The following is a 13,051-nucleotide window of genomic DNA, read 5'->3' as shown; positions in this document are numbered from 1 at the left end:
TCATATGCAATCTAAAGTGTCATAGAAATCTAATATTATACTTGTGTCCACTTTAGAAAAGTAAAATTATAAGAAAAAGAAATGACATTAGTTGCACATGATTTGCTTTTCCACATACACACACACAAATCACTAGTTACTATGAGTTTGACTCTGCTACTAACTAGCTACACAAACTTTGAGTTTCATTTTACTGAAGTACAAAATAGTTTGAAAATATGCAAAAAAGGACAAATAACTCCATAGTAAAGCATGTGCCAGAGTCATCAATTGGCATTTCAGAAAAGAGAAAATACAAATGACCAAGAAACATACGAAAGATGTGCAACTTTATTAGTAATCAAGAACATGCATATTAAAACTAAATTATATATCATTTTATTCCCATTATATTGGCAAAAATTAAGAAGTATAACAAAATTCAATTTTAGCGATGATGAAGAACAATGAGAAAGTTTGAACATTATATTGGAATATGATTTGTATTATCTAGTAAAATCAACAAGATGTATGTCTTAGAATCCAGTACTTCACTTCTTAGTATTTACTCTTGAGAATCTCTTGGTAAGACAGACCAGGGAACACACAGAATATTTACAGAAGCATTCATAATAGCAAAAAAAAACTGGAAATAAGCTAAATGTCCATCAACTGGCAAATGGATAAATAGTGATATAATCATACAACAATGAAAAACCTGGATAAGAGATAGGCACAGACAATGGAAATTTTCAAGTTTTCAGAATGTACATGACAATTCAAACTTTCAGCCTGAATGAAATCATACATAGAGCCCTGCAGAGTGAAAAGAAAAACTGGCTGAGAATGGCAGAGGAAGAGGGATCAGCAAATTCCCTTTTCAAAAAAGGCAGAGGAAACAAAGGCATATCCCCTTTATCTGCGGATCTGCGGGAGATATGTTCTAAAACCCCTAATGGATGCCTGAAACCGCAGATAGTAACTAAGCCTGCATATACTTTGTTTTTTCCTAAACATACATACCTATGATAAAGTTTAATTTATAAATTAGGCACAATAAGAAATTAACAACAATAACTAATAATAAATAGAATAATTTTAACAAAATACTGTAATACAAGAGTAATGTGGTTTATCTCCCTCTTTCTCAAAATATTTGTTCTGTACTTGTAATGACGTGAGGCGATGCAGTGGCTAAATGATGAGTTGAAGTGAGGTGAATGATGCGTTAGGTCACTACTGACCATCTGACTCCAGAGCTACTAAGTGACTAACAAGCTGGTAGATACACAGTGTAGATATGCTGGATGAAGAGATGGTTCACATCCTGTGGGGGATGGAGCAGGATGATGACAGATTTCATAATGTTACTCAGAATGGCATACAAATTAAAATTTATGAATTATTTCTGGCATTTTTCATTCAGTATTGTGGAACATGGTTGACCACAAGTACTGAAAACATGGAGAGTGAAACCACAGATAAGGGGGCACTACTTTGAAACCTTTTTTTAAATAATCATCTAATATTAATTTCCTTTTTCCATTAAAAACAAATGCTATTTTCTGTGTCTTCCATAAGGTTTTTTTTTTTTTAGTTAGAAAACCTTTTGTAATGTGCAAAATTATTTTGTAATATAATCACCCTATTTTTTAATCTTAAGAATATATTTGGTTTCTGAACTTAAAGCACATCAATTTAGAATCATTTGAGTTACTCTGTATATTTTACTTTGCTGGAATAGAGAAAATTACTTTTTGGAGGCTTCTTGAAAACAGAAGTTATGGTTTTTACCCAGGAGTAACTTGAATATAGACTCTGGATTCTCATTTATCCTCTTTATGATATTTCTTCTTATAGATGCTAGTAAAATTATTTGTTGAAATATTTGCTCAGTCAAAGAGAAATAAGAAAATTATTTGAGATAAAATTTTATTGATACCAAGGATACTTAGACCACATCACCAAAAATTTTATGGCAATATCAGTAGTGCCTTTTAAATTAAATGACAAATTGGAAGTGTTTAACAACATATGGTTGCTTTTCCTTGACATATATGATTAAGAATATATCTTTTTATCAAAATGTAAAATACCATCTGGCAGAAGTAACAATTATTCTATTGGCCTTATACGTTAAATTCACTGTACTTTAAAAAGTAAATATTTTTCTATTTTTCTTTTTTCTTGTGCTAGATCTATATTTATTTATAATACTCAAAAACCTGAATAATTCAAAACTATAATTAGGTATAACAATTAAAACCGATTTTGAATTTTTAACATAAACATGTTTTTAAATTCTTTCCAAACATTTCTTAAAAATTCGAATGACAACAGCCCTTTTCTGATATTCATAATTGTAAAGCTGGACTATCTGAAAATTTACTGTTACAATTTCTTATTAGACACATAGTCAGACTTTGTATATGAAAGGAATTATATGTATATGCATATAATGTTCTTTACAAATGGGAGGAATTTTTATACTAATTTATAATCAGGTTGATGCATTTTGAATAGGTATGTGCTAATGCTATTAGCCATAGCTGTTCATTCATTTAATAAACTGTCAGGTTTAGGAGATACCAAATAAGAAGGAGAGTTTCTTTCTGAAACAATGTATGTTGCATATTTAATAATGTGAACTTTCGGCAATTTATGATTTTGGGAAACATATCAAACGTTTCACAATTCTATGCTCTATAGTGTTCTCCAAAGCCATACTGGGTCTTATCCAAACAATGACTGCTTCGAGCATTAGTATATGATATTCATATCAGATATGTGGCCATTTAAATTCCATAAATTTGGTTATTCATTTATTTTTAAACAATTGATTATTTTAAGAGGGACCATATCTGGATTTAAAATGTTTCTGATCTTTTTGAGTGTTCTGAGCAAGCAAAGTACTTGGATAAGTATTACTTCAATATTCAACAACAATTTTTGGTACCTACATTGGCCAGGCTGTGTTATTTGCTTTCAAGATGCTTAAAGTTTAGATGGGAAGGCTGACAAGTAAATCAAGGATGATAGAGTTCAATTGTAGGGTAAGATACATAATCAGTACTAACTGACCACTCTCTAAAAAGGGTGGAATGTGGGGGTAGGAGATGGGAGGAAGGACATTTCAGATAGGAGAAACAATAAGTTGGAAAATTCTGAGGCATAAAACATGATTTAACTACAAATACTTTGGTGTGGCTAAGAAAAGGGATAAACTAACACATTTGAGGAATTTTTCTTCTTTTAAATCAACTTTATGGTACTATAAAATATATAGAATTAAACATACCCATTTTAAGTGCACAATTTGATGAGTTTTTTAAATAAAAAATGTTTCCTTAGAATCATTCAGAATGTCAACAAAACAGCTGCAATTTTTTTTTGCAATTAGAGTTGTATTCAGTTAGCAAAACAATTATTTCATATAAATTGCATCAGAGACAACTGAATATAAAAAAAAAACTAGCATCCTCATATATAGCAAGTTTGTGCTGTACACCAACAGAACCTGCTTTAAACTTTCATGCCAATTTACAACCCCCATACTGTACCAGACAAAGTTAGTAGCTATTGAAAATACCACCAGGACAAGGCTATATAAAGACACATTCAGTAGTGTGTGAACTATACAGAAAAAGACTGAACAGTTTAAAAACAAATCTTACACATTTCAATTTTTTTCTTTAAAAGGAATTATATACAGAAGGGTTAAATCCTTCATAGACAGGAAAAAAAAAAACTCTGCTAGAACCAACTTATTCATCATCATCTTCATCTTCCTCGTCTTCTTTTTTTTTACTTTTTTCAGCCTCAACAACTCCCTTTTTTGCTGCACCAGGCTTTCCTTTAGCTTGGTTTGCAGCAATATCCTTTCGTATTTTTCCTTCAGCTTAGCAGCCTTCTTTTTCTTCAGGCTGCTTGTCATCTGCAGCAGTGTTATTTCTGCATCTCTCCCGGCTTCTTTGCAGCATCACCAATGGATAGACTGGGAAGCTCTTGTTTGATTTGGGGGTGATATTCAGAACAAAACAAGAAAAAGGCTGAAGAAGTCCTCTAGGGTGCATTGGGATCCTTGAACTTCTTTTTTGCTTCCCCTTTAGGAGGGATATAAGTTTTCATTTCTCTTTCATACTGGGCTGTGTCCACCTTTGCCATGTCTTTAAAATTTCCTTTCTCTTTTGCAGACATGGTCTTTCATATCTCTGAGCACTTCTTAGAAAACTCCGAGAAGCTGACTAAAGCATCTGAATGCTTTTTCTTGTGCTCCTCATGACAAGTGTGCACAAAGAATGCATATGACATCTTGCCTCTTGGCTTCTTAGAATCCTCTTTGCCCATTTTTGATTTTTCCTCGGAGCACAGAGTTGCCCAGTGCCTGTCCAGCTTGCACTTACCCCAGTGCTGTCTCTAGGGAGCTTAGTATGCTACGATGGCTATGAGAGAGGGTGTCAGATGCAGCCTTCTCACTTTCTCAGCTCTGTAACATTACTATCCAGTTTGATGAGCCTTGACAACCATCACCATAGGATAGATCTAAAATGTTTCCAACGACCCAAAAAGTTCTTTCAAACCCCAAGCAATTCTCCTACCTAACTCCACTTTCAATCCCCAAGATAACCCTAGTCTGCTTTGTCACTATATGTTTGATTTCATTTGTTTAGTTTCATTAAAACGATATTATACAGTATGTAGTCTTTTCCTCAGCATGATGTTTTTGAAAGTCCATCCATACTGTTGCATATATCAGTAGTTTTCTTTTTTTATTACTAAGTATTACTGCATTGTTAGGGAATACCATGCTTTATCCATTTATCAGGTGGGAAACATTTAGATTATTTCCAGGTTAGAGCTATTATTAATAAAACTACTATCATGCTCGAGGCTTGGTGCAAACATATGTTTTTATTTATTTTTGGTAAATATATCAAGTGGAGTTGTTAGGTCAAATGGTGATTGTATTTTTAACTTGATTAAAGGATGGCAGAACAATTTCCAAAGTTGTATCCTTTAATTCCTGTTTGTATGATATATATTTTTTCGTCCTCTTAGTTTCAACATATTTGGGTCATTGAATCTAAATTGTGTCTCTTGTGGACTGCATAGTTGGATCTTTTTAAAAATCCATTCTGATAATTGCTGACTTCTACTTGGAATGTTTAATCTTTACACTTAATGTGTTATTGATAAGGTAGTATTTACGTCGCCATTTTACTATTTGTGTTCTAAATGTTCTGAATCTGTTTTTCTTCTATTCCTCCATTTTGTGTTAAGTACATATTTTAATTCCTTTGGCTTTATTTTATATATTTTTTGAGTATTTTCTTAAGTGATAGCTCTGGGGATTATAGTTACCAAGTTATAACAATATAGTTCAGAGTAATACCAATTTATTTTAAATAATATACAAAAACTTTACTACTATATAGCTTCATTTTATCCCCCTCCTTTATGTTGTTATTATTATACAAATTATATCTGTATACATAAAATCTCCATCAACAGATTTATGAATATTGCTTCATGCATTTTGTTTAAATCGTATGAGAAAAAATGAATTACAAACAAAAATATTTGTATTGTCTTTTATCTTTATTTTTTCATATGTATTGGAATTATTGTGTAGTCAGTCTCCTTTCATTTAAGCCTGAAGGACTCTCTTTAGGATTTCTTGTAGGGCAAGTTTCCTAGTGATGAATTCTCTCTAATTTTGTTTGTACAGACATTTTGGGAATGTGTTAATTTCCTTCATTTTTTAAAAATAGTTTTCCTGGATATAGAATTCTTGGTTGAGTCTTTTTGAAAATGTCATTCCACTGCTATCTGCTTCCATAGCTTTGGTTGTAAATCTTATTGAGGATTATGTGATGAGTGGCTTCTCTTGATATTTTCAAGATTTTCTTTTCGTCTTAGGCTTTCAAGATGTTGCTTATTCTGCGTCCAGGCGTGGATTTCTTTGGATTAATCCCCTTTCGAGTTTTAAGCTTCTTGGATGTGTAGATTACTTTTCATCAAATTTGGGAAGTTTTATTTTTCAGATATTATTTCTGCCTTTTTCTCTTTCTTCTCTCCTTCTAGGACTCCCATTATACATATGTCGGTATATGTGATTCTGTCTCAGAGCCTTCTCATGCTCTGTTTATGTTTCTTTTTTCTTTCTTTCTTTTTTTTTTTTTTCAGGCATACCTTGGAGATATTGTGGGTTTAGTTCCAGAACAGTGCAATCAAATGACTATCTCAATAAAGTGAATCACACAATTTTCTGGGTCTCCCAGCACATATGTTCTACAGCACTTACTGTAGTCTATTAAGTTGCAACAGTATTATGTCTGAAAAAGTAATGTGTATACCTTAATTTAAAAATACTTTATTGTTAAAAAATACTAACCATCATCTGAGCCTTCAGTGAGTCATAATCTTTCTGCTGGTGGATGGTCTTGCCTTGATGTTGATGGGTGCTGACTGATCAGGATGGTGATTGCTGAAGGCTGAGATGGCTGTAGAAATTTCTTAAAGTAAGACAACAATGAAGTTTGCCACACCAATTGACTCTTCCTTTCATGAATGATTTCTCTGTAGCATAGGGTGTTGTTAGATAGCATTTTGCCCACTATAAAACTTCTATGAAAATTGGAGCCAATCTTCTTAAACTCTACAGTTAAGTTTGTATCATTTTCTAAGTCCTTTATTGTCATTTCAACAATCTTTACAGCATCTTCACCAGGAGTAGATTCCATTAAAAAAACCCACTTTCTTTGTTCATCCATAAGAAGCAACTCCTCATCTATTAAAGTTTTATCATAAGATTGTAGCAATTCAGTCACATCTTAAGGCTCCAGTTCTAATTCTAGTTTTTTCACTATTTCTGTGACATCGGTGGTTACTTCCTCCACTGAAGTCCTGAATCCCTCAAAGTAATCCATAAGGGTTGGAATCAACTTCCAAACTCCTGATAAAGTTGATATTTTAATGTTCATGGTGCCTCAAAACAATAACAATAGTAACATCAAAGATCACTGATTACAGATCACCATAACAAATATAGTAATAATGAAAAAGTTTTAAATATTATCAGAAGTACTGAAATGTGACAGAGACATGAAATGAGAAAATACTGTTGGAAAAATGGTGCTAATAGGCTTGCTCAATATATGGCTGCCACAAATATTCAATTTGTAAAAAAAAAAAAAAATGCAGTATTTACAAAGTGCAATAAAGCAAAGTACAATAAAAAGAAGTATGCCTGGATTTGTTCCTTAGAATGTATAATCTCAACTGACCTATATTCAAATTTGCTAATTTTTTCTTGCACTGAATCAAATCTTTGTTCAGCCCCTCTAAGGAATTGATCACTTCAGTTGTTACACATTTCAACTCCACGATTTTTATTTTTAAAAATTATTTGTCTCTTTATTGATATTATGTATTTGGTGAAATACTCTTCTCATACTTTCTCTAGTTTTTTAAATATGGATTCCTTTAGCTTTGTGAAATTTGAAGTATCTTATTTACGGGCTTCATAAGAAATAGTTTCTCTTGATTATTTTAATCCTGTATATGGGCATTAATTACATCCTTGTTTGTATGTATCATATTTTTGATTTTTTTGTTTTAAAAACTGGACATTTTTAATACTAAAATGTGGCAACTCTGGAAATCAGATGCTACCCTTCTCAGGATTTTTGTTGTTTGTTTTTTTGTAGTAGCTCTTAGTTTAGTGACATTTCTGAATTAATTCCTTCAAGTCTGTATTCTTTGTCATGTGTGACCACTTGAAGTCTTTGCTCAGTTGGCTTAGTGGTCTGCTGATGACTGAACAGAGATTTCCTTAAATGTCTTTAACTAGTAAGTCTCCTAGTCTTTGCTGAGAGTCTTAGTTTGTGTGTTGGCGCATGACCGCAACACTCAGCCAGGGAATTTACAATGCAACCTTAGTCTTTACTTCTTATATAGTTCCTCAAGGTCAGCCAGAGGTGAGAACTTAGGGCCTTCGCAGGTCTTTCCTGAGCATTCACATAACCCTAGTCATGCACACAGCCCTAAGCATGAAGATTACCTTTTAGATTCCCAGGAATATGTTAGAGTTTTGAAAAGTCTCTATGGACATCTCATTCCCCAGCTAAATACTTTGGTACACCTGTAGCAAGGGTGCTCCAAACAGCTGAATGATTTTTGATCTTCATATTTACTGTTTATGGGGAGCCACTCGTGAAATTCAAGCAAAGAAGGGGCATGACTGTGTTTGTATAGTAGAAAAAAATCTTTGCCAGTGAAGTGAAGAATGGATTGAAGAGGGGGCAGACTAGAGGCAGGGGGATCAAGGAGATTATTGCAGCAGTCTAGGGAAAAAGTGATGAAGGCCTGAGTTAATATTGAAGTAGAGAGAATGGAGAAAGGGGAGTAGTGGATTGGGAAAGCAATTTTACAGATGAGACACTTCATGATTTCCAGGATTATTAATTGGGAGGCCAGTGGAAACAGCTGAGTAAGAGGGAAGTGTCTACTCTCAGGTATGATTGGGGAAACTTCTTGAAAGATGGGGTCATTGACCTTCCTTCCATCCTCCAAAAACAAAATAAGTAAATGAGGTGGCACAGGTTTGGGAGAAAACATAAAGACGAGGATCCAAATATAATTATTATTGATAATTAATCTATATACTTTCTTAGGTGGAGATGGAATACTTTGAGAGAGAAATTCTTTGTAATTGTACAACTAAAACAGCTTTGGATTCAGATGCTATAATCCCTCCTTCCCCTTCACTCAGTAGATTCATCACCATTCTTGGTTTAGGAATGTTTTAAAGATGCTTATTATTTGCAGTGTTATTTGACAAAGTGGGACTTGTTAAACATGCTGCCCTAAACAGAGCCTGCATCTACGTGTGATATAAACTTCCAAGTCAGTCATTTCTTGGGCCCTTTTGCTCTGAAATCCTAGCACAGAGCAGATAATGGATGTTGATACAAATTACATGGAGAAACAAAAGCAAATGATTCCTTAAGCCCTGTAAATTAAACTGAGCTCAAAATAGGTGGTTTTAACACTTGGTAAACGTTGGTTTTTCTCTGAAATCCAATCCTTGCAAACCAGTAAAGACAAGACGGTGGGAAGCCTGCGCTACGGAAAAGAGCATCTGACTGATTTCCCCTTTTCACACCCCTCCCTTTTCTCTTTTGCTTCTCATATTACCAAGTTAAGTTTAGTTCAAGTAAACCTTTTAGTTTTCGAGTGGGGCCGCGGTAAAACACCAGAATGAAAGAGATTCTGATCTCGGCAATCCTGCAGTTCCATTTCCCAGGCAGTCACCTCTTGGGCTGGATAGGCCGGGGTCTAAGATCTGGGCAGAAGCCTGCGAGGAGAAAAAGGAGGATGTTTGAGAAGCCGGGGCAGGCCAGGCACTATCCAGCCGCCCACTCCCAGCCGAGAAAGAACTACCCGGCGGCCCGCGCCGTCTGTTCCCTGCGCCCCCGCTGGGACGCCCTCCCGACTCTCGAGTCGCCTCCAATTGGCCGTCGGGGGAACGGAAGCCGAAGCGGAGCAGTGAACCCGGAAGTGCTTCGCGGCAGAGGCCCAGGCGACTCTTTTGAATGGAATCGGGCTGATTCATCGCCGGTTCGCGGAGCCAGAGTCGGGTCGAGCCTGAGCCCCTGCCGCCGCCGCCGCCGCCGCCGCCGCCTCCGCCGCCGCGTCCCCGCAGCTGGAAGACAAGGGTCCAGACCGCGGCCTCCGGTCCCGCCCGCCCGCCCGCAGGTAAGACGGGGAAGGCAGGCCCCGGAGGTCCGCGGAGACAGCCGCGCTAGGCCGCCGCCAGCCCCGTGCTTTCCTGAGTCACGTTGCCCAGCCGAATTGTCACTAGAGGCCCGGGCCCCGAGGGAGGAGCTCAGGCTCCTTCGTCCTTCTCTCCGGCTACTCGGGTCTCTGGCAGAGTTAGGTCTAGATGTGGTCTCCAGCTATGCTGAATTCACATCTTGGTAACCCATCCCTTCCTACATAGGGATAACCAGTGTTTATGCGTTCTATTTGCGCTCAGTTGATAGTTAATCCTGTTTTGAAAAACTTCAAAGCAGACAGAAGAAAAGAGAGAGAGAGAGAGTAAAATTAAGTTTCTCACTAAACGCATGTTTCCTTTATTACTTGTTCTTCACTTGTTTTTCCCATAGGCCTTGACCTCTTTTTCTCTTGGTGTAAGGTTTTCAACTCCAGAAAACAAACAAAACCCCCAGAGATGACTAGTTTTTTAATCTTGAAAATCTTCAAAACAAAGTGTAGCTATTCCTGCAATTCTTTTAACTTACTTTCAGTTTATCCTAATTGAATAATTGTCGGTGAATTGATTACATTTCCTGTTTTTAGTAAAGTAGAAGTCTGCTACTGTGTGTTACCACTTGCAACTAAATTTTGTTGGGGACATTACTTAGCTTCTGTCTGAGTAACTAAGAAAAATGTAAAGTTTTCAAAGCATCTGACTATAAGTCTAGTGACCGAATGAAAAATTCTTGAAATTAAGATTGTACCAAAAGTTGATAAAAATTTTCATGAGACAGGTGGAAAAGAGGCTTTAAAAATTAGCATAGAAATATAGTTCTAGGGTGAAAATGATTTTTTCACTGCTCACAAAAGTATGTTTTTAGTACTACTGACAATGTTTATGAGTAAAGTTACAAGACAGTCACTGGTGGAGATAATTAACATAATGGTGACCTTGTGTCATGTAAACCTACCAGCCATCAAAGTTTAATTATACATGTTTCAAACAAATTATATGGGTTATTGTGCATTTGAAGAGATTAAGATACATAGTAGCTCAGAATTAACTACAGTTAAGATGTGTTTAGTGAAGTGGTATTTAGTGAAAAACCTGGATATTGTCTTTAATTTGTCCCAGAACAAAATTACATCTGGCCATCAGAAGGTTTTGAAGTCATGATCTTTTAATGAAGCCTCACCTGTTGACTTTGGGAGATTTCCTTCCTGTCAGGTGCTTAGAAAATAATATGTTGCTGTTCCATTTGAAAAGTTGTGTTTTTAAGCTCTCTGACATGGGTCCATCCTATTTTTTTGTCATGTAAACCGTGTGTTTAGTATCTAAGTTCAGAACCCACGTTTGCCAATCAGTAACAAGAAACAATTGTGCTTTTATTTGTTTTCAGTTTTATAGCAATGTTCATTTCATAAATCAGTGTTTACCTGTGAAAGCCTTACCTGAATACTCGTGATTTCTTACTCATGAACTTGTCATATACTCTATTTGTTGCACTCATTTGACATTCATATTCTGTTTTGTGATGTTTTGGTGTCCCCATCTGAGAATTGGATCCAATAATCTCTTCCAGCTCTAAAATTATTGAGTACTTATTGCATCTCCCAGGTACTTATTAGGTGCTTTGTATTTATTCTTACAACAGACTTGCAAGATAGGTATTGTCTCCATTTTATAGATGAAGTTTAGAGTATAGAAGAAGGTAACTTGTTCCAGATCCTTTAGCCAAGTAGGTTTTGAAACCAGGATTCAAATCTGGGTCTGATTGGCTCCAGAGCCTTTCCAGCTCTACATTGCTGTCCTTTTGCTTTATGTATTTTTCATGGATGTATATAATGCTTTCCCAGGAAGATTGTAAATTCTTTCAGTGTGAGCCACTAAGTTTCTTACTGGCTTTATTTCTGTATCACTTTATACAGAAGGTAGTACTTAATAAATGTTTTACTTGAATACTTTAGTAAAGAGACACCACAAGAAATACTTATGATAATTCTATCCTTACTATTCTAAACTAGGGAAAATCTTGCTTGCAAAATCCTGTTTATACAATTAAGTTTAATGTTGACTCTATTTCTTCTGCTGAAGAAAGCCCTTAAGAATATGAAAGAAGTTCCTAATTACTTTCCACAAATCAGAGAGTAGAGGAATTAGAAATCTAGTGAAATCACAAATATGGAGTAATTTAAAAGGATTTATCATCAGTCTGAGAAGTAATAGTATTTAACTGCAATGTGGACATGGGAGTGAAAAAATGAAAAGTGAACTAAGAAACAGAATGATAGACCCAAACAGCTAAGGGCTTCATGATTTTATTTGAATTTTATGAATTATTGGGATACCAATAGTTGAAAAGTTAAATACAAATTGTCACATTCTAAATTCAGATCAAGATAATTTCGAAAGATCTATTGTTTTAGGATTATTTATAATTTCATAAATTTCCTGTAAATATTTTAATTCTAACATGAACACAATCTATGTCAAGTTCTATTCAGATATTAACTTGGGAGATGAAAAAGTGGAAAATCATTAACCTTTTGAAAGTACTGATTCTTATTTTGTACTGTTTTTACTAATTAGGATACATTATATATATATATATAAAGTGTTTATATATAACATATAAACACTTTATTCATATTATCTGATAATGCTTTAAGTAAAGTTAATCATATCAGGAACGAACCCTGACTCCTCCTCTTTTTGATAGGTATAGAAACTTGGTTTAGCTCCATAGACCTTTTGTACTGCTTCCTTCTAAGAATTGGAAGTATTCTCTTTTATGTTATAGTGTAACATTCTAGTTTTATGAACCCCTTTGCTAAATTCTGCAAAATGCAAGTCCCTCCTGTCCATTACGATTCACTTATTACTGTGAAATATGGCCTTTGTTTTGAAACTCACTAAGTTGTAAACCTTGTGGAAAGTAGGACCTGTGTTGGATGAACTGTAGATATGCTGGTGCTGTGGGATGCTGGTGCTGATGACAGCAGCTAGCATTCATTGTTACTATATGCCAAACATGGTATAAGTAATATTGTTTATGTCCATTGTTTTCTTTAATCTTCAAAACAACTCTATGCGGTGGATGCTGTCATTATTCCCATTTTGCAGGTGAGGAAACTGAGAGAAGTGGCTGACCCAAGGACACAGTGCTAATAAATGTCAGAGCTAGAATTTGAATATTGGTACTCAGACTGCAGTCATAGCTCTGAACCCTCATATACCAAGAAAAATAGTCATCACCATTTACCATCTGCGTCCAGTGGACCTTTTTGCCCTTTTTACACCATTAAGTCATTT

General features: G+C 35.2%; 1 protein-coding gene and 1 pseudogene across 2 annotated transcripts in view; one reads left to right on the top strand and one right to left on the bottom strand.

Annotated features, from left to right (window-relative positions):
* Positions 1–3,743: 3,743 nt before the first annotated feature.
* LOC107499878 lies at positions 3,744–4,682 on the bottom strand (annotated as a pseudogene).
* Positions 4,683–9,554: 4,872 nt separating this feature from the next.
* PSMD14 (proteasome 26S subunit, non-ATPase 14) overlaps positions 9,555–13,051 on the top strand; it is an 84,380-nt gene continuing 80,883 nt past the window's right edge. The window contains exon 1 of one of the 2 annotated variants that reach the window (XM_036236334.1): positions 9,555–9,738. The gene's annotated coding sequence lies outside the window, so the exon portion shown is untranslated. The remainder of the gene's footprint in view (positions 9,739–13,051) is intronic. The other variant, XM_036236335.1, reaches the window with a different exon arrangement.

The sequence above is a fragment of the Rousettus aegyptiacus genome, unplaced genomic scaffold (genome assembly GCF_014176215.1).
Source record: "Rousettus aegyptiacus isolate mRouAeg1 unplaced genomic scaffold, mRouAeg1.p scaffold_m13_p_2, whole genome shotgun sequence".
Classification (NCBI taxonomy): domain Eukaryota; kingdom Metazoa; phylum Chordata; class Mammalia; order Chiroptera; family Pteropodidae; genus Rousettus; species Rousettus aegyptiacus.
This window is presented reverse-complemented; position numbering and strand designations above follow the sequence as displayed.